Source organism: Emydura macquarii, unplaced genomic scaffold, assembly GCF_026122565.2.
Source record: "Emydura macquarii macquarii isolate MOO-44397 ecotype Brisbane River unplaced genomic scaffold, CSIRO-AGI_Emac_v2 contig_1253, whole genome shotgun sequence".
In the NCBI taxonomy this organism is placed as follows: Eukaryota; Metazoa; Chordata; order Testudines; family Chelidae; genus Emydura; species Emydura macquarii.
The window spans coordinates 89,803,688-89,824,865 of record NW_027131390.1 but is presented as its reverse complement, the minus strand read 5'-3'; the positions used below and the strand labels follow the sequence as shown (position 1 = coordinate 89,824,865).

The 21,178-nt window shown below is 39.7% G+C and overlaps 1 long non-coding RNA gene across 1 annotated transcript; it reads right to left on the bottom strand.

Annotated features, from left to right (window-relative positions):
- Positions 1-8,653: 8,653 nt before the first annotated feature.
- Positions 8,654-18,622, bottom strand: LOC137154207 (uncharacterized). Its single transcript, XR_010920151.1, has 3 exons — positions 18,504-18,622; positions 9,196-9,255; positions 8,654-8,970 (listed from the first exon to the last, which is right to left on the bottom strand). It is a non-coding gene; the product is annotated as an uncharacterized lncRNA (long non-coding RNA).
- Positions 18,623-21,178: the final 2,556 nt, after the last annotated feature.

Below are 21,178 nucleotides of genomic sequence, written 5' to 3'. Positions count from 1 at the left end.
GTGCACTTGATATTTTTTTTGGATAAGATTACAAGTTGGGTTGATAAAGGTAATTAAAAATTGGTTAACTGATAGTTCTCAAAATGTAATTTTAAACAGGGAATCATCATTGAGCAGATATGTTTCCAGTGGGGTCTTTCAGGGATTGATTCTCGGTCATGTGCTTTTTATAAAATGTTTATAAAAGTCCTGTAAGAAAACATGAAATCATCACTGATAACGCTTGCAGTGACACAAAACTTGAGGAGTGGACAATAACAGATAGGAGAGGTCACTAATTCAGTCTGATCTGGATCGCTTGGTAAACAGGGTGCAAGCAACAAACCATAAAAGATGTAGGCCACACTTATAGGGTGTAGGACTATCCAGTAAGTAATGACTAAAAAAGATTTGGAGGTCATGGTGGATAATCAACTGAATAGGAGCTCCCAATTGGACACTGGCCAAAATACCTAATGTGATGCTGGGATGCATAAATAAGGGAATCTCGAGTAAAAGTAGAGAAGTTATTTCCCTCTGCAATTGGCACTAATGTGACCATTGGTGGAATATTGTGTCTAGTTCTGGTGCCCACAATTCAAGAAAGATATTGATATATTGGAGGGGGTTCAGTGAAGATCCACAGGATTGATTAAAGGGTTAGAAAACATCTTATAGTAATAGATTCAAAGAGTTCAATCTATTTAGCTTAACAAAGAGAAGGTTAAGGGGTGAGTTGGTTACAGACTACATCTATATGGGGAACAAATACTTGATAATGCACCCTTGAGTCTAGCAAAAACAAAAACAAAAACCTATAACACAATTCTATGGCTGGAAGTTGAAACTAGACAAATTAAGACTGAAGAAAACAAGGTGTACATTTTTGACAATGAAGGTATCCACTGGAAAAAATTACCAAGGGTTCTGGTGGATTCTCCATCACTGACCATTTTAAAATCAAGATTAGATGTTTTTTCTAAAAGATATGTACTAGGAATTATTTGGGGAAGTTCAATTGCCTGTGTTATGCAGGTCAGACTAGATCATCACAACGGTCCCTTCTGGCTTTGGAATCTAATGATCCATGAACCATGTTCAATATCATGTGAAACAACCTTTCTACTATCCATAAAGATCCAGAGCTAAATATACTGTGTATTTATTTTTTTAAAAAAGTATAAGGAGATGTTTGGATCTCTTTTTTGGTGTAGGGGAAAAAGTGAAAGAAAGTATATAGGGGTGTGTGTGCACACGTGTGTGTGTGTGTGTGTGTGTAAAATATTTATACACTTTTTTTTTGTCTTTCACTTTGTAATGTCCCCTCCTTATCCCTATAGGCCACTGCACTCTTTTTTTTTTTTTTTTTTTTTAATATTTCCCAGCCAACCAACAAAGCTGTGATCCAACCAAATAAGAGAGATTTTAAAATGGACTCCATTGGACGTAGACTTTGCAAGGGTCTCCATACAGCTGTTGTTTTCATTTCATGCTCAGCAGGCTGTAACAGGAATAGGATACTGATTCAGATATGGTCATATTTGGATGACCCCTAACTACCATCTGAATTTGATTAGGTCTGTCAACCATTGGGACCCTGACCCCTCTTCCTTCCCACTCTGCCTCTCCTCTTCCCAGCTTCCCCTCACTCTTACCTAAATCTGTTTGTGAGTGTGAGAATAACGCAGGAGATTTCTTCTCCCAACATCTCCAGGAGCTTGGAGAGAGCAGCCATTTGTCCTGTCCTCTCTCCAAAATTTCCAGGTGGCTTGCTGTTCCCACTCTTGTACTTTGAGAAGGCCCAGAAAAATATACTTGCCCTCCAAACCATCAATTCAATTCAGAAAATTATTAGACTTTGTCTACCAAAGAACACCTTGGACCTAGCTCTGTTCTCCATTCCAGGGGCATTAACTCCATTGGCTTTGGTGTAATGGAGAGCAGAATTTGGCTCCTGGCCCTTCAAAATTAAATAAAAAAAAAAGAAAAAGAAAAATAGAAGCTTACCTCTGGTATTTGATCAGAGATGAAAGAAACTATTTCCTTTGGAGAGCTGGAGAAGTGGTTTCCCATGCAATGTGTTTTATGGCACACAAATGAGCCTTTGTGGCTCAAGCTGTTTATTCTTCACATTGTATGAAGGAGTCAGACTCACAATTAAAATTCAACAACGTGTCATTTTTGAAATTCCTTCTACTGTCTTCTACTCTTTCTATATTTGGCCTTATTCTTTTTTTCATAATAACTGTTCTTTTTGTATCTGTTCTGAACAAAAGAACAAAAACAAAAAAAAATCTGCACTATACTATTCCTCTCCATGTTTTTAAAGTAAAATACACTGCTAAGTGTTCTACCAGTTTGTCAAAAACCAGTCTTAATCAAACTTTATTTCTTAATTTCACAAACACTTTAAATCATTTTCCTTAAATATAGATTGATTTTTATTTTTTCCACCCTGCTAGATCAGGTTAGACCATTTTTTTTCATATTAAAGCAAAATTTGCCTGTGGCACTGCTACCTTATATGTAAGACACAGATTTGTCTCCAAGTTATTTTATTTTACATACTCAGCGTTCATATTTAATGTCACATGTACTTGACTTTTTAATTCCTTATCTTGAATGACAGACATACATTCATGGCACGCCTATGCTTTACATTAACTCTCCAGGGGGTCCCTTCTGGTTCATGTCTTATATTCCTAAAATCCCATGCTTCAAGACTTTAGCCAGTTACCTGCAGGAGTCAGGAAGGTTTTTGCCCTCCAGTGTATTCTGGATTTTTTTGTCTCCTTCCTGTGAAGCATTGGAGAAGGCCACAACTGAAGACTGGACACTGGAGGAGGTGGGTCAATGCTCTGAGGTGGTACTCAATATTCTCTCTCGCCTTGCTGGCGAGTCTTGTTCACATGCTCAGGGTCTAACTGATTGCCACATGTAGGTTGGAGAAGGAATTTTCCCCCGAGCCACATTGGCAGTTACCTTGTTTATTTTTTCACCTTTACCAAGAGTTCTGGTGGGTTCTCCATCAATGACCATTTTTAGAAAAACTTCCAATCTTGATTTAAAGGATATGCTCTAGGAATTATTTTAGGGAAGTCTTATGACCTGTGTTATACAGAAGGTCAGACTAGATGATCACGGTAGTCCCTTCTTGGCTTGGAATCTATGAATCTTTGCAGCATGGAGTGCGGATCCATTGTTGGGATTATCTGAGTTTATCTCACTTAATCATTTCCCTGCCATTGCAGGGCCATGATGCACAATAGTCCTGCCTATTCTTTGTCTGTGGCACATAACAATTTTAGTCTCCCGTGGGCTGTAATACTTTCATCTAATATTGGTTGCTGGGTTTAGTGTGTGAGTGCTGGGTGATGTTGGTGGCCTGAGATACCCAGGTCAGACCAGATAATCTTAAACTCTCTGACTAATTATTATTCTTCATTAATGGAAACATAGTTGCTGTCTATTTTTGACCCCCTGAAAGACTTGCGGTTTAAAATTGCATCTCAGATCTGCAAGTCGGTCAATATCCAATGTTCAACTATTTCCAAGAGACTGGTAATGGTTAGAGATCTGGATGTATGCAAAGATCTGGGCATCAGTCTTGACTTTATCTTGTGGATTTTAAAGGTGTTTGTTTTGTTTGCTTGTTTGCTTGCTTGTTTGTTTGTTTTTTTAAATAATAGCTGAACTGCAAGCATCACATTTAGGCCCTACGCTTTTCTTTTATTCCCTTCTCCAGCTATCCTTTTTTAATCAAATTTCCATTTAGCTTGAAACTCTTCCACCATAAGATTATTAGAATTAATCTTCACAATAAAATTTGTCAAAAGCACATTCTTAACAAAAAGTTTCATTGATTTCAGGAGGACTCACTGCTCTCACACGATTGATAGATTGCAATATCAGGGTGAGGTATTTCATATAAACCTAAGTGTTCAGGAGTAACTTTGAAACTGGCCCCAAATAGAATTCTTTTAATTTACATATACTTTGTGGGGTGTTGTGATTAGCAAGGCTCCTTTAATTGTTTGTAAAGCACTTTGAGATCCTTGAATGAAATTATATATCTGCAAAGTATAACTATTGTAACATATGTGGCCTTTAATTCAAGAATATCAAAGCACTTTACAAACATTTACTGAATCTCATGACAATTCCGGTGTAGTTCGTAGCAACTGTGGTGACTGGTGCTATAGAAATATTTATATTGGCAGATCAGTAAGTATTATTTATACCCATTTCACAGATGGGTAAACTTCACAGAAAAGTTGTGACTTGCTGAAAGTTACAGCCCTAGTCAATGGCAAAGCCTGAAATATAACTAAAGAGTATTGCCTCTCAGTCTCCTTCTCTAACCACTACAGAACACTTTCCCACTGACTATTCAGGAAAAGTAGAGGAAGTGGGTGTAGAGAATATTCTGTATGATTTTCCAGGAAAGAATATGTGAAGAAAAGTGGAAGAGTGAAGGTGTTTTGCAATACAATTCCTTCACCTCTGTCATAAAGGGACAAAATTAAAGCCTGCAAAAATGGCATGCACCGAGGGGACTTACATGGCAGTGAGAGAATCCTCCATATAAAAAAGTTAGGGAGTTGAGCTTAAATTCTTTGGCTTGTAGTGCAGCCTTCACACTGTAGTATCAGATAAGACCTGTTGTGCACCCTTTAGGAGTCAGTTGTGAAGAGTACATTTGCATACTGTTTAGATCTATTGGCTGTGATCTCCACCCTCTCCTGGTCTGCCCTCGAAACTCCCATCTATGCCATGGAGCAAGATGTTGTAAAGCAGTGCACTCTGCAGGGGCAGTGTCTTGCTGCATGGCCTTTCCATGGTTTGCTCCTTCAGTGCAGTGGACCCACAGCAGTTCTTTCGCTGCATGGGACTTGTGTACCCACAGTGATGGGGTTCAGGGGCAGGGAAAGAGAGAGAGGATTTACACCTAAGGAAGAGCTATGCATGTCTGTCTCTATAAGTCTAAAATAAGTTTTCCAGAAGCATTTTATTAGCCACATACTGTTTCATGGAGGTAAGGGAAGGTACACTTGAAAGAACACGATAATAATGAGCAAATGTGAATTGCACTGTTGATGAATGATGTTCTAAATTTAGTCTTTATTCTGAAACAAAAATGTATGATTTTACAGTCTCAAAATCCAAAACAACAACAAACCACTACAGTACCTGCCCACAAAGGAGTTAGAAACAGTTCAGCATAATGCACCTCAAGTGACAGGCGGAAGCTATTTCTTTCTTATGAATTTGCTGATATTCTTGCAACGTTCCAACAGATTTCTTTTCCTCTGACAAGAAGGGCTTAATATATTTAGTGTTCTGATTTCTCTTCAGTAGTTAGAAATGTTGCAGAAAGTGGTTATTAATAAATCATTAAAGGTTTGCATCTCATTTAGTAGTTTGGCTGCTATGTTATTCTGTATTTTCTACCACAGCAGAAAGTCTTTTCACAGTCCTCACAAAGAAGGACTTTTACAATGGAGCAAAGTTTAAACAATAAAGAAAAATCAACAGATTTTACCTGTAATACTCTTTATTACTGAAGATATTTGTTCAAGATAAAGTTCTCTTTCTGACTACCCTAACTATGCTTCACTTTAAGTCTATGTGAAGGCATAATCATGTATTAATGGCATTATGGAGTGCAGCCAGTGAAAAGATAGAGGAATCATTTCTGCAATATGGCTCTCCTCTGGGATCAAAAAGGACAGGGAACGGCAAGGTGAAAATACCACTTAGTTAACTACATCTATGTTCAGTAACTAGCAAAAGAGGTAAGAGAAATGACAGAAAACATGTGAAAGGTAAACTGAATAAAATGCAATCTAAATATTTCCCCCAGTGCAGAATCTCTTTTTAAATTATTCATAGCAATGAGTTCAGTTATAAAATAGTTTGCACTGTATCAACTTTTACATGGACACCTGTTATATTTTTTTAATATTGAACTTATATACATTGCTTTAATTCCCTGATGTACTTTTGTACGTTTGTCTCCCACAAAGCTGCTGTACAGTAGTCATAATAAAGGCATTTATGGTTCAACATAATTCTCCTTTATATTTCTTCCTTTTTCTTTTCCTTAAAAAAAGCAGTTTAAAAATAATAAATCACTTCCTTTTGTAAATCTTTGATTTTTTTTCCCTAAGGGAAGATTAATTTGTAAATATGCTAATGGATTTGTATAATATGAAACCTCCATGAGAAAAACTACATTAGTTCCTATGAATGAACACATCTATCTTATTCAATTACAAACTAATGGCTGAGAGCACCAACATTGTGTGTTCTACCATTTTGTTTTGGTCTCATGTCCAAAATCACTGTAGGCATCTCCAAAGAGAAAACAGTTTTACCAAATGTGTTGGGTGAAGACTTTTTTTTTTTTTGGTTAATCTTTATTGAGTTTTTTTTTTTTTGGCACATTTACTCATATTGAGATTCAATCTAATTCAATATAGACTGATTAGCTGAAGGAACCTATTCCTAATAAGATTGCTTTCATACACTCTAAAGTCTAATTCTTTGGTTGTAAAACTTTTTCACAGAAGTTTCTTAATGGTAAGGAATTGAACCTGCCAACACTTACTGCCAAACATATTGCTAACTCCTCTCAGAAATCCCATGGAAGGAAGAGGCCAGATTTTGAGGTGATAGCTAGCTTTGTTATTTCCAGTTTGGTTGGACAATTTGGAAACCTAACAATAGTCACTAAATTACTGTGGTATAAATGTTTTGCCATTAATTGAGCCCACTGTACCAAACAGACCTGTCCTAGAGCATTGGGCTCAACAGCCGCCTCCTTCTTTGGACATGGGAAGAACAGCAGAAGGGAGTGGGGTTTGGAAATACCTTTGGAGCTGCTTTCCTAGGGAGCTAGTGTTGTGTACTGAGGACATATCACAAATCCCTGATTATAAACACAGATACATGCATACAGTTAGAGCCATGATGGCTGGCTGACTCTGTATTGCATAATGAAAGAAGAAAAACTTAAGCAACTGCTTAAGAAATTATAACTGCAAATTCACATAAACTGATTCAACACTCTGTTCAATACATTAAAATACATCCCATCTGTCCTCCCCCCTGAGGGGAAATGGGCACAACAACTTCAGAAGTACTTGTGGGGGAACACCCAGAGGTCCAGTTACAAGTAAAGTCTTTCAGGTGACTTGCATTTTCTTTCTAGGTAGCGTGTGCCAACATTTTAAACACTTCCCTAAGGAAATGGTGTGTTCACTGCAATGTCTGACTCAGATGTTCCCTTGGATGATGATGGTTGTTCAACACAGCTGCTTTCTGGTATAACATTATTGGTGGCTGCATCAAGCTGGGGTGCTGATATCAGAACAAGTGGTGGTTCCCTGAATTTTGCATCTCTTGTCAGCCCTGGAGTCACCCCTGAATCTCACAATTGATCAGTGTGGTGGCACCAAAATATATTGGGTGACACTTGCGCTGTATAGGACAAAGGATCTGTCTGGGCCCTAACAATTTCTGGAAGCCATGTACTGGGTCCCCAATAATCATATGCCAGCATTGTTTGGCCCACTCATATTGATGAGGTGCACTGGTCCTCCTCACCATCGCTTGACTTATTTGACTATTCCTGACTTGTAGATGAAAATCTGGCTTTAATAAGTCCAAGCGTGACCTGAGATTTCAGCCCATAATCAGTAGTGCAGGTATTTTGTTTGTCGTGACATGTACCATGTTTTGATATGCTAGCAAGAAGCGTGATAGCTTCTGAAATAATAACTCCTTATCTGTCATGGATTGCAGGTCTTTTGTAAAAGTTTGTACAAATCTTTCAACCAACCCATTTGTGGCTGGGTGATACGTTGCTGAGGTAATATGACTAATACCATTTTTCTTCATGAATTACTGAATCTCTTCTGAAATAAACTGAGGACCGTTGTCACTCATAGCTTGCTCTGAGTGATCATTTTTTGTAAACAAACTTCCAAGTTTTTCTACTTTCTGTGAAGCGGTGGTGGTTTTCATGCAAAAAAACCCAAGACAAAACAAAAACTTCTCACCATTTGGAATGGGCATCCACCACTACTAAACAAATCATTCCTAAAAATGGTCCTGCAAAATCAATTTGTAGAAATTGCCAGGAAGCTGATGGCCATTCTCATGGGTTTAATGGTGCTAGTTTAGGCATGTGCTGTACCTGTGGGCATATCAAGCATTACTTAGCAAGCTGCTCTATCTGTTGGTCAATGCTCGGCCACCATACAAAACTTCTGGCAAGTGCCTACATTTTTACTACCTCTAGGTGACTACGTGACTAATACTTGTGTGAAGTTTATTAGGTATAATCACACACATTCCCCACATGACACACCTTTGATGTATGGTAAGATCACCTTTGCATGTGTAACCTTTGGGTGGGCTAGAGTTCACTTCATTGCCCTTCTCCAGTGCCTAAAAAAAAACCCCAACTTCCATGGAAAAAGCAACTGGAGACTCAGAATTCACTCTTTAAGGATTTTCAGCAAGGATTGCACAAGGTCAGCCTTCTCACATTCAAGTCCCAAAAAGAACAAAAAGGAATGAACTCAATTAAGTACCAACTTTATACATTTTATGATAAAGAAACATTAATAATAGCTTAATTTTTACAACATAACATGGCTATTTTATAATTCACATATATTATTTTTAGTTTTACACAAACATAAATAAAACAAATTAAATCTAAATAGGTCCGTCCCCACAGAAACACAAGAAGAAACTCAGGGTTTCCAAAGCTTAGGTTGAGTTCATCTGAATCTCAGCTAGAATTTTTTATCACCAAGTCTTTAGTCTGCTGTGTCAAAAGCAACATCTTCCCTCCACTTGCTTGTAGGACTCTTCAATTGAAATCCATGAAGAGTCTTCCTCTTCCTCTGCTGAAATCACTGTTAGCCAGTCAGCTAACTGATTAACCAACCAGTTAAGTATATAGATTTAAAAAAAACCCTGTTTACAAGAAAATACAAAACTGAGAATAGCAAAATATAAATTATTACATTTAAAGAAAAGTTGGTAAATTGTTCTAGTTGAGAGCATTTAACTAAAACAGTTTGGCTAAAAAACAAACACCGAAGTATACAATTAAAATAATTCCCCGCCCTCCCCCCACCCCCTTTTATAGAGTTAACACTGCCTAGGCTTCCCGGTTGAAAGGTTAACAATATCACTAACCTGCCGCAAAATGCTTCAGAGTTAGGGAAAACAGCCTGTTCTCTGCTCAGATGCTGAGTTCTATGAGGGGGAAAAAAAGTGGAAATGACGCTAGAAATAAGCAGAAATGTGACCCAAGAAGCCCAATTTAGAAATCTCAACAAATATGGCAGTTTTGCTATTTCTGGTTCCAGTTCCTGGAACAAAATGGCAGATTTTGCATTTCCAGGTCCAGTGGCGCTGCACCAGAAGTGTGTGGCTGCAACTGGCCCAAAAAGAAATGGAAGTGGCTGCAACCAGCTGCAAAAAAGTCACTGCCAGAAGCCATAAACAAGCCCAAATCTCGTGACCCACAACTCTTGTGGGAAATAAACAACTTGCTGGCAAAACAAGCCCAATTCTGCTTACAATGAGCACAACACATGTGGCCTTTTGTAAAGCAGCTTGCCCTCATGGAGTCTCATCCCAGCAACAGGGAACCTATTGGAGCATACTCAAAACTACCACACCCAGTTCCAAAAACTTTTGGACCTGCAGTGCTAAATCTGCCTAGCAACAATGACCCAGAAACAACTCACTCCTACCCAGCCCTCCGAAAAAGATTTTTAAAAGAGATATCTCCCTATTAGCACACGGTTTACATTCTTCCTTCCTTAAATCACTGCCACCCCAGCCATGCACCTGAGACAATGATCCACAATATCTTGGCATGTTCCTATGAAGAATTTGGATGATGCCCATCTCCTGACTCCGCATGAACCTCACAGACAGGGATATCTTCTATTAATTGCTCTAGTACCACATGTACTACTGGCTCCCATCTATCTGCTATCACTCAGGATATGTTATAGAACCCTATCTCCCCGTTCCATTGCTGACATAATAATTTTGGTATCCTATTTTAGTTTGTTGGTTAATTGGCTCCTTTCACTTTCATTAGCAGCTACGTCTCATGTGTAATGAAGCCTGTGTTGTAAATCTCTTACATATTCCTGATGAGTCTTGTTGTCCTATGCTTTAATCCCAAAACACAAATCAAAAGATTGCCTCCAAACATCCAAAATTATGGGGAGTGTTCTGTATTATCATTTCTGGTACAGTTATATGAGTGAACTAATGGCTTAACATACTTCTTCCAGTTGGTTTTCTTATGCTCCTCTAGAGTGCCTAACATATTTTCTAGAATATGATTAAGCTTCTCTGCTGGATTTTCTTTGGGGTGATAAGGAGTTGTGCGTGATTTTACTCCAGTTATTTTACTTAACTTGATAATCAATTCCAATTCGAAGTTGGCACCCTGATCACTATGGATCCATCAGGGAAAACCACAATGAAAGATAAAATTCTCCCATAGCACATTTGCTACTGTTCTGACCATCTGATCTTTAGTTGGATAAGTCTGAGCATACTTAGTGAAATGATCAGTCACCACAAGAATAGTCTTAGTGCTGGAAGTATTTGGCTCTAACGTTAAAAAGTCTATGCAAACAAATTCCATTGGAGCATATACTTTAATGTTCACAAGCTCAGCAGCTTTTTCGACTCAAGCTTTTCTTCGAATACAGCGTTAACAATCATGATATTTCCTCTCTACTGCTTTGGTCATTCTAGGCCAATAAAATCAGTTTCTAGCTAATTTAAAAGTTCTCTCCTTTCATCATGGATGCCTTCTAGTGCTCAATCCCAATGTGTATAGGGAATTACCCGCTGTTCTATATCCTCTCCTCTCCATTGTGCTTTCCAGTAAGGAAAAACTTGGGCTATTCGTGCAAATATAACTGAGTCTCATATTCCTCCTTCCTTTCCTCCTCCAGATTTGTTTTATAACCTGCATCTAGGAAGTGAATTACATGGACTATATATTTGTCACATCATTGTAAAACTTTCCAGTCAATAGGAATTGAGTTTGGAACACTGGGTCTCCCTGGCCAAGATTTGGATCCTGAAACTCTGGAGGTATGCTCTCTTCATTACTAGGCAGGGTCTCTAGGAAACCTGTAGCAACAGGTATTAATCTTTCTTTTTAAGCTTCCAAATCTTCCTCATGAGAGTTGCAGTGTACTGTATGAACTTTCATAACTGCTTTGAAGACTTCCTTATCCCGCACATCCCACTCATCTGAACTAGATTGAATTTGAGAAAACATTTTAACAATTATTTTTGTCTACTCCATGTCATCTTCATCTATCTATGGAATACCATGTGGTCACCGAGAAAGAGCATCAGCATCAACATTGGCTTTGCTTTATACAGTGTCATACATCAACATTGGCATTGACTTATAAATGATATAAAATTACACAGTGACAAGTCTGCCACCCATCTATGACCAACCACATCCAATATTGCAGTTTTCAGGATGTAAGAGGGTTGTTATTAGTCATTACCTTAAATTGGGCTCCATATAGGAAATCATAGAACTTATCACAAACTGCCCACTTCAATATTCGGAATTCTAACTTGTGAATTACATTCACTATTGCTCAGTCCCTTACTGGCATATGTAATAACTCGTGGCTTACCATTCTGTATTTGATACAAAGCTGTAACCTAACCCAGTAGTACTGGCATCAGTATGAAAAACATATGGCAGCCTCCAATGAGCAAACCCAAGGACTGGTGCAGTAGTCAACTTTTGTTGCAAGGTTTCAAAGGCCTCTTGGCAAGCTGCATCCCATCTATTTTCAAGTGGCTGTTTTCTATTCCATCTACATCCTTTAGGGCTACCAGCAAAAAGAGAATTTACAATAATAGAATATCTCTCTACAAATCTTTGGTAGTAACCAGCAAATCCTAAGAATCTGCAAAGTTCTCTGAGAGTAGTTGGAACTGGCCAACTGCTGATAGCATCAATTTTCTCTTTATCTGGACAGTTCCCATCTTGAGAAATGATATGATCAAGATATTTCAATGAAGTTTTAAATAGTTTAGACTTTGATGGTGCAAGTTTAAACCATATTCCTGAAGACTTTTCAAAACTTTTAGGAGAAGTTCCACAGTGGAACTGGATAGCTGGATAGCTGGAGCATTAGTCAATCCTTGAGAGGGCATTCTAAATTGCCGATTACCAAACGGTGTAGTGAAGGCTGTCTTCGGACAGTCAATGGGCTCTACTGGAACTTGAAAGTATCCATTCTTTAGATCCAACATTTCGATTCTGCCAGTAAGGCAAAGGTTTCTTCTATCCTGGGGTAATGGATAGGCATCCTTTTGGATAATGCAGTTCAGTTTTCTATAATCCACCACCATCCTAAGAGCTCCAGTATTCTTATGCACCAGCATCACAGGTGATACATATGGACTACATATTTCCTCAATCACTCCAAGGGCCACCAACTTGCATAGATGCTGATGTAGCTCTTCAATATCTGAGGATGAAACCCTTCTACTTTCTTTTAAATGGCACATTATTTGTGAGCTCAATTCTATGTGTTGCTCCTGAAACTCTTCCAAAGTCTAGATCATGAACAACAAAAGCTTTATAAACTTCCTTACAAATAGTTTCAATAATCCTTTTCCTCTCAGCAGCACTGAGAGGGGATCCTTCAAAGTTGAGCGGCAGTATGACACCATCACTCTCTTTAGTCACAGCTACAGAAATGTGGGTTGTCATGGTTTTATCCATTTAGCTGCTTGCCCCTTTGCAAAGACAGTGTGAGGTTTAAATATGACATCCTTCCTCATTAAGTTTTTCACTTGTACCCCTATTCTCATGCTGGAGCCACCCATCTATGACCAACCACATCCAATATTGCTAGCCCACCGGGTCGAACTGCAACACCTGGACCTTCCAGCATTATAACAGTTCATTCGCAGCAAATTTCAGAATTCTGGGCACTGCTTTGGATGTGCCAGGAAGAATTGTCACTGACTTTCCTCCTCTCACAATCACTTCAGCCCCTTCTTCCGCTTCTTGCCGTAATCTCTGACTGAGTAAAAACTGACATTCATCTGGTAATGAAATTCTACTTAAGAATTCAGGATTCCATTTCTTCTTACAGTTTTCTATAAGATGTTTCAGTACATTTGTGCCTATGAGCTCTGACACTTGTTGATTCATGCATTGGTCTGGACAAACCAAGACTAGTACCTCATGTTGGTTGTTAGTCCCACAGATGAACTTTGGGAATCATATCTTCAAGGTTGTATATCCCAGGTATGGAATCATTTGCCCACCAGCCCCTTCTATCTGAAGCATATCGTCAATAGACTGTAACTTTTGATAAGATAAATACTCATAATAGAAAGTTTCACATATGCAGGTCACTTGAGAACCAGTATCTATTAGGCAGGTACTCTTTGCTCCATTAAGGTAAACATAGCCATGGCAAGCAGGTCCACTAACTGCTGGACAGTCTCACTGGAACCCATTTGGGCATCATCTGTCTCCTGAACCAATTGACTAGCAGCCTTGGTCTGGAAGTTTAGTTTCTTTTCTTCCTGACTCAAACTTGCTCTGATTTGAATGTCTACCAGTCAGTTGCTTATGTACTAGGTTGGAGTTAGGACATTTTCAAAAGGATTGTGAAAATTCTCCTATTTGCCCACAGTGAAAATATAAAGGATTTCTTCTGTTAAATCTTGGTATTATTTGTCTGTTAAATTCTTTGGTATTTTGTGTATCTGAAATGGATGTTTCAGAAATCTGTTAGGACATCTGTAGTCCCACCAGTTGCTGCTCAGCCTGCAGATATTTCTCTTTCCAGTCTATTTAGAGACTTTTCATGGGTGCTGGAAGTATTTTCAGATGCCCTTATCAACTGCAAACTTCTCTTACTCAATGGCCTTCCTTTTTCTTCTATTTTTTTCTGAAGTTTTCTCTTTTGTTTATCAGGGTGCTCCCTTTTGATGGATCTGATTTCAAAAAGGAGTGCGGCATAAGATATGCTCCTTTTTCTACCACTGCAGTTAATCCCTTTTATTAAGAGTTTATTTAATAAGGATTCATGCCAACAACCACGGAAAAATTGAACTTGTAAAAGAGTCCAATTCAGAATCTATTACCCCACCAGCCTCCAAAACTTCTTGGGCTAATGCATGTAACCTAGTCAGGTACGCAGAAGGTAGTGCTCTAGTGTGTTGGTGAGCCTCAGAAAATTGAGACTTAAGCTCAGATGTGTTTTTGACACTTCCACATGCATTCTTTAAAATATCAAAGCATTTTCCAGCAGATGCCTTGCTATCAGCTCCTAAGGTCATCTTCAATGCTGGGCATAATAAACGTTCAATAATCTTCTTTCTTTCAACTTTGTCAGAAATCTCACTGTCTTCCATCTTCTCTTTGGTTTGTGCTCACCAGGTAAAATAATCTACTTCTTCCCTGGGTCTGAGTGAATTACTTGAAAAACATTTTAGTTTAAATTTCACATCAGTCACAGTTTCACTGGCAGATTTCAGCACCCGCTCTAATAAAAGATGTTGCATGTCAGGAGGAAGACTCACAGCAGAAGTAGAGGCTCTACTGGCCCTCCATCTATAGAAGGTGTAACCACAGCCCATATCCTGGTTTTAAACCCTCTGTCAGAATACATAGAATATCCCTGATCCCTGCATTGAGGTTCTCTGGGCACAGAAACAGTGGATATAAATGGCAAAACCTCAAAATGAAAAGGAGTCCCATTCCATTTCTGCCCTATCTTCTGCAACACACAGTTTCTCCTTGTATGGATCACAGAAACAGGGTTTTCAAATTCAGCACCCACCTGTATTTGCTTTTGTTCTTTTGAATTTGATATCATAGACGTAACCAGCTTAGAAGAAAGCCCAGCAATGCAAACGTGCTGCTATTGTCACAGAAACTCCCTTCCTCAGATGAAGGATTGTTGCTAAGGTTGGTGGTCTGTGACAAGGATGAATTTTCTCCCATATAGATACTGGTTCTTCACACCCCATACCAGACTTAATGCCTCCTTGTCTGTTAGTTACATTCTGCCACCGTGAGAGATCTTGAGGCAAATGCTATGGGTCTCTCTGACTGCCATCTGAAATTGTCTGATATTACTGCCCCAAGTCCATGTAAGGAAGCATCATATGTTATCTTGATAAGCAAGGATGTGTTAAAGTGTGTAAATACACTGTTTGATGTGACCAGTTGTTTTGCTTCAAGGAAAGCTTTTTGACACTCACATGATCAAACCCACTTTTGACCAGTCTGCAGTAAACAGTTCAGCAGATGCTCTATAGTTGTTAAGTTTGGTACAAATAGGCTACAGTAGTTGATAAATCCTAGAAATGATATAAATGGTGACATATCCTTTGGCGGTGGAGCTTCCAGAACTACTTAAATCTTCTCCTGAGATTTATGGAGGCCCTGTGCATCAATAGCGTGCCCACAATAAACTGAGTCCTTGAAAAATACACATTTTATGTGATTACCTTGTAACCTGTATTCTTCTAGACACTTTAATACCCTTTTCAGTGTTTCCAGATGTTTTTCATCACTTCCACCAGTCACAATAATGTCATCCAAATAACACTATGTTCTTGGGATATCTTGCAAAACTTAGTCCATTGCCCATTGCCATGAAGCAGGAGCTGAAGCAATACCAAACACTAGCTTGTTGTACTGGTACAAACCTTTCTTTGTGTTGATTGTGAGATATGTCTTAGACTCTTTTTTTTTTCAGTTTCCAACTGTAGATAAGCCTGTGACAAATCAATTTGACTGAATCTTTGTTCCCAGCTAGTGCAGCAAAAATATCTTCAATTTGAGGCCGAGGTTAGTTTTTGACTTTCAGCACAGGTGTTTATGGTGACCTTAAAATCTCCACACACCCTTACTGTACCACATTTTTTTTCTTTTTTACAATTAGAACAATAGGTGTTCCCCATTGGCTCCAGGCCACTTTTGAATGTGTGCCCTCTCTTTCTAAACACTGAAATTCAGCATCTACTTTCAACTGGATACTGTAAGGGACAGGTCAAGCTTCGTGAAACTGGGCTGAGTCTTCTCACCTAGGATTATTTTAGCTTTTATGTGTTGTAGAGTCCTATGCCCTTCTTGAATATTCCCAATCCTGACTTAGTATCCCTTTCAGTTGTTGCCTGTTTTAGTGGAGTCTGCTGAAAGTCTGCAGGATCTTTATAGATTTCCAATCCAGATAAACCTTACATAACCATTCACAGCCCTCCGGGGCCAGTCCCCCTTTCTCAACGACATATAAGTCTAATAAACACTGCTTATTCACATTCACTCCCATCACTCCTATTGGCACTATTTTCTTCTTCTGGATAACTTTTTAGTAACATTGGTGTCTCCCTCAACTTGGTACTTTTCAAAGTTTTCTCATACTCTGAAAGTGAGACACTGTTAATAACAGCCACTGTGGATCCTCTGTCCAATTCTATTTTGACATCCAGTGGCAGGAAAATTGCTTAATCAGATTGCTGACTTGTCATTTTTGCCACACACTATATATATATATATATATATATCTCCAGGTTGGCTACTCCATTGTCATAGTTTCTGTTATTACTGCCTCTGTCTACAGAATGTACATTGATATTCCTTTTTCTATACCCTGATTTGGTCTCTTCTTTATTTCTCTTAGTGCAACAAACTGCTTGGGATAAGACCTTTTTTACTACAGCTTCTGTAATATGCATCTTTAAATCAGCAAGCAGAAGGAGCGTGGAACCCTTTCCACACTGATAACGTGTCACTCGGCTGAGTGGATTGGCTCTTGCCTTGGGTTACAGATAGCTGATGCATTCCTTCTTCTGTTTTAGTGCTGGTATTCAATTCTATTACATGCCTTTCTGCACTTTCCATTGCTACTCCAATTTCTACTGCGCGTTTAAAGGTAAGATTTGCCTCAGTTAAGAGCCTCCTCTATATGCTTTCATTAAGCAGTCCACACACAGATCTGCCTCTTAGGGCCTCATTAAGCCCATCCTTAAAAGCACAGTGTTCTGATAATCTTTTTAACTCTGTTGCAAAGGAGGAAACAGATTTACCTTCAACTTAATTCCGCTTATGAAACCTGAACCTTTCTGCTATAATCAGGGGCTTGGGTGACAAGTGCTCTTGAACAATTTGCACTACCTCTTTAAAGCTTTAGCTGGCTGGCTTCTCTGGGGCAATCAGATTGCATACCAAACTATGTTCTTCCTCCCGTAAGCAGGGAATGGTCCCGCTATTGCGAGGAACTTTCCTGGCTCATATACTACCCTGATGGAGTTGGCTAGCAAAAGGATCTAAGTCTTCGGTCCCACTTCCTTTACCCAGAGGCCTGCCTGACCTCGAGGGCTCCCTTCCCACTCTCCTGTGTGGTGGTGTCCCTGGATTCCTGGAGGCTTGATACCCAATCTTGTTGTGGTCAGTTAGAGCAGGGACTAGGGTGTCTCCACTCTGGGGTACTAACTCTGCCCAGGGCACTTCCCTGACCCTCTAATCATTGCATACAGTTCAAAGCATACAATTTATTAAATGAACAGCAATCAAAAATCAAATAAAAATAAGAAAAGAGGAGAAAGGTTAAAGGAAAACACTCAACACCGCCCTCTGACACGGGGGTACCACAAATAGTGTCTCTGGGGTGTAAGGGAGGTTCACAGTCTGTGTCTCACACGTTGCAGGCCCCCTGCCCAGGCCCTGGCTGCGCTGCAGGGACACAGAGAGTCAGACACGTGCGCTAGCAGTGGCCACACGCCCCCAGGCGCTAGGGGGCAGAGCCCTTCTCTCCAGCCCCCCTGTTGGGGTCGCAATCCCCCTCTGAGTCTGGCCTGCGAGGCCTCTGGGCTGGTGGCGTCTCCTTGTGCTGGGCCCTGCCCACGGTCCCCCTCGCTCTCCCCAGCTGCTCACCACACCCGGCTCCAGCCCCAGCTTCAGCCCCAGCTCCAGCCCACTCTGCTTAGTTCGCCTCCCTGGGCTGCTTCTCTGGTTCTGCTGCTGTGGGTCTGCTCAGCTCAGCTCCCTGATCTGGCTTCTCTGGCCTCCCAGCCACTGACTGCTTTGTCCTCAGCTCAGCCCAGCTCTCGGCACAGGCACAGGCAGGCAGCTCTAGCTCACAAGGAAGACTGGGTCGGGGGGCTGTCTGCCCTGTCTCCCCACTGGCCCTGAGGACTGTCCATTTCAGAGTCCTGATTCCTCAAGAGATGGCCAACCAAAAAGACCCACTAAGTTTCAGTAAGGGGCTGACACTTACACTCCCATCACGTTCAGAATGCTGCTACATGTTTTTCAGGGGAAATCTCATTTACTTCAAAATACTGCTCCAGCTTATATACGTGGACCAATGCTTCAAGGCAACTGCCGAAGGTCTCCATTTTCCCCATATAACCTGCCATTTCATCTTGCTGCTGTCAGTTTAGTTGTTCAGAGTACTCACAGTTGTAGCAGTCTCCTGTTCCCCACCGGGATTACAAGCCATGTCACAGATTGGTGTGCTACTTAGATGCATAGAAGGTTCCTGAAATCACACCTTTGTCGCCTATTATTGTGTATTGTGGCGATAGCACAAATCCCTGATTATAAACACAGACGTGTATACAGTTGGAGTCGTGATGGCTGGCTGACTCTGTATTGCATCGGAAAAGAAGAAAATCATAGTAACCCCTATAGATCAGCAGATTCAATATAAACAACCGCTTAAGAATGATAAACGTAAACGGATTCAACACTCTGCTCAATACATTCAGATACATCACAGCTGGCACTAGCTAAATTCAAGTATGCAAGGCATGAGTCAGGGCTTTACACATACACACCTTCTTCCCCTAAAGGGATCTTTGAGCTTCCTGACTTCATTAAATGAATCCTCTCACTTACTGCATTGGCTTTTGCTCCCACCTTCATCCTTCTCCTTTCCTACTACTGCAATCCCTCAGCTGTTCAACATCACGCTTTCTGCCCATTGTTTTTTCACACTCTCTTTTCACTCCCAGCCCCTTTTTCCCTTTTCTGTCTCCTTACATCTCACTTTCCCTCTCCTTTTCTTTACTCCCACCATCCCACACCTGCATCTCACCCACACGAAAAAAAGACCCTCTAAAATTAAGTTTTTATTGCACAAATAAAACAAATACACAAAAGAAAAACTACATGCTATTCCGTTCTGGTTCTTCAGGCTGTCTATGACCATTGCCATGGCACCTGAGGCCTTTCCTGAAGTACAGTAAGTAACAAGATTATCATCTGTTTCCTATGGTTCTTTACTTCTTCCTTTTCACAGGAGGGAAACTGTATGGATTTTTTTTCTAAATGTCTACTTTTGTGAAGTGTTTCTGTTAGCAAAAGGAACATCGGGAGGTTTGAGTTTGTTCGTAGCTCCTGCTGGAGCACAGTCTTGGTCCAGTCACTGAGAAAAGCTCTGTCTCCTGTGTAGCCAAGGATAAAAGATATCAGGTACATTTAGGATATAGAGATGAAATATAAATATAAATATCAATTAATATTGTAACATAGGGCCTACAGGCCTGTAACATTAGATTAGCCAAACAAGGCTTCAGACCTAAAGATAGGGTCACTAATCAATTAGCTACCCATGTCAACCTATGTCACAAAATGAAACAGTTACAGCAATAGATGTGTTAACTGCTGATGTTTAGAAATATATATTTCAATGTATCAGTTAAAGCTGGTTTGAGTATTTTGGGGATTTTTGCAGACATAAGGTGTCAGCAATGTGCTAACCACAAGCTGTTATGGTGAATGAATAATGTAAATGTTAGTGAGTACAAGGAGAACTAACAAGTTAGCCTATGAAAAATGGGGCACCCCAAATGTAGTGGGATGTGGAAGTATAGACAAGAAAAAGGGGTTTTATTATTCAAAATATGTATAAATCCCAGTGGGCATCAGCACAACACATTATAAAAGTTGAATCTCAGCCTGTGTGTCTTGAGAGATGCCAGGATGACATCCACTGCTGTGAGGATGAGGATGAGGGCTCCCCAGCAGGAGATGGGAGTGAATGCTGAACAGTTAGCGCAAAGGGATATGGTACAAACTCTCTATCTGCTGTTGTATTTCAGTGTTTGTGGGATTGTTTATCTGCTTAGTGGATTTGTTAATAAAGGGACTTGTGATAAATTGCAATTGTTTCTCATGTGCTCCTTGCGGGTAGGGAGTGTCTATCATTCTAACAATATCGGTAACAATCTTCCTGATGCTGTAGTTACTCAGGAGACCAAACCCTTATTGACCACTGCGGTCTAAAAGATTAATCAGTGCACCAATCCATCAATTAAGCTACACCTGCGTGAACAAGCTTTCCCTTTTCAGTAGTCAATTCCTTTGTGCCAGAGCTGTAGAGCTATGAGCATTAGACAGTCTTTCGGGCCCTGATTATTAAGGATGGATATCTTGAAGTTCAAGCCAACACACTGAAGGACAAGTTTGATGTGCTTGCAGTAAGTAAAGCTGAGCCAACAGTGGGTTTTCTTTTCTTTTTCTGGTTTGGTGGCCAAAATGGGAAAATCTGAAAAGATAATCATTTTGGGTTAACCAGAAATAGAACCTTTCCAATTTTTTCTCTCCAAAATAGCCGCATCCCCTCACCGCCCCTGCCCCCCCAATTTTGTTTCAGGTTGAACAGCACATTTAATTTGATCCAAAATAAATGCTTTTTTTTGTTTTGTTTTTCATTTTGTTTTATTCTTGGATTTTTTTACACACTTTTTTTTGTTTTTTAAATAATCTAGGTTAATTTTCAGAGTTCATTTTGTTGTTTCCGCACAAAAAGTAAAAATATTTCATTTCAACATTTAAAAAACCCTTTTAAAAAAACAAACAAAAAAACCCTATTTGCTGAATTCAAACTGAATTTGTGAATAACTTTGGTCAGCCCATCATTCCATTTTTGAAAAGTTATTCCCAGCTCTAGCAGAAAGAAGGGTTGCTGAGAAGATGCACTGCTGCATTTTTTACAAACTGTATTTTCCTGAGGACTGATAGTTTCATGCCCAGGTAAATTCATTTTGGAAAAATACAAGCTAATACATCTGGAGAAAAATAATCCAAACCATCCTCAATGAGAGTGGAAAACATGGGAAGGAGTAATGC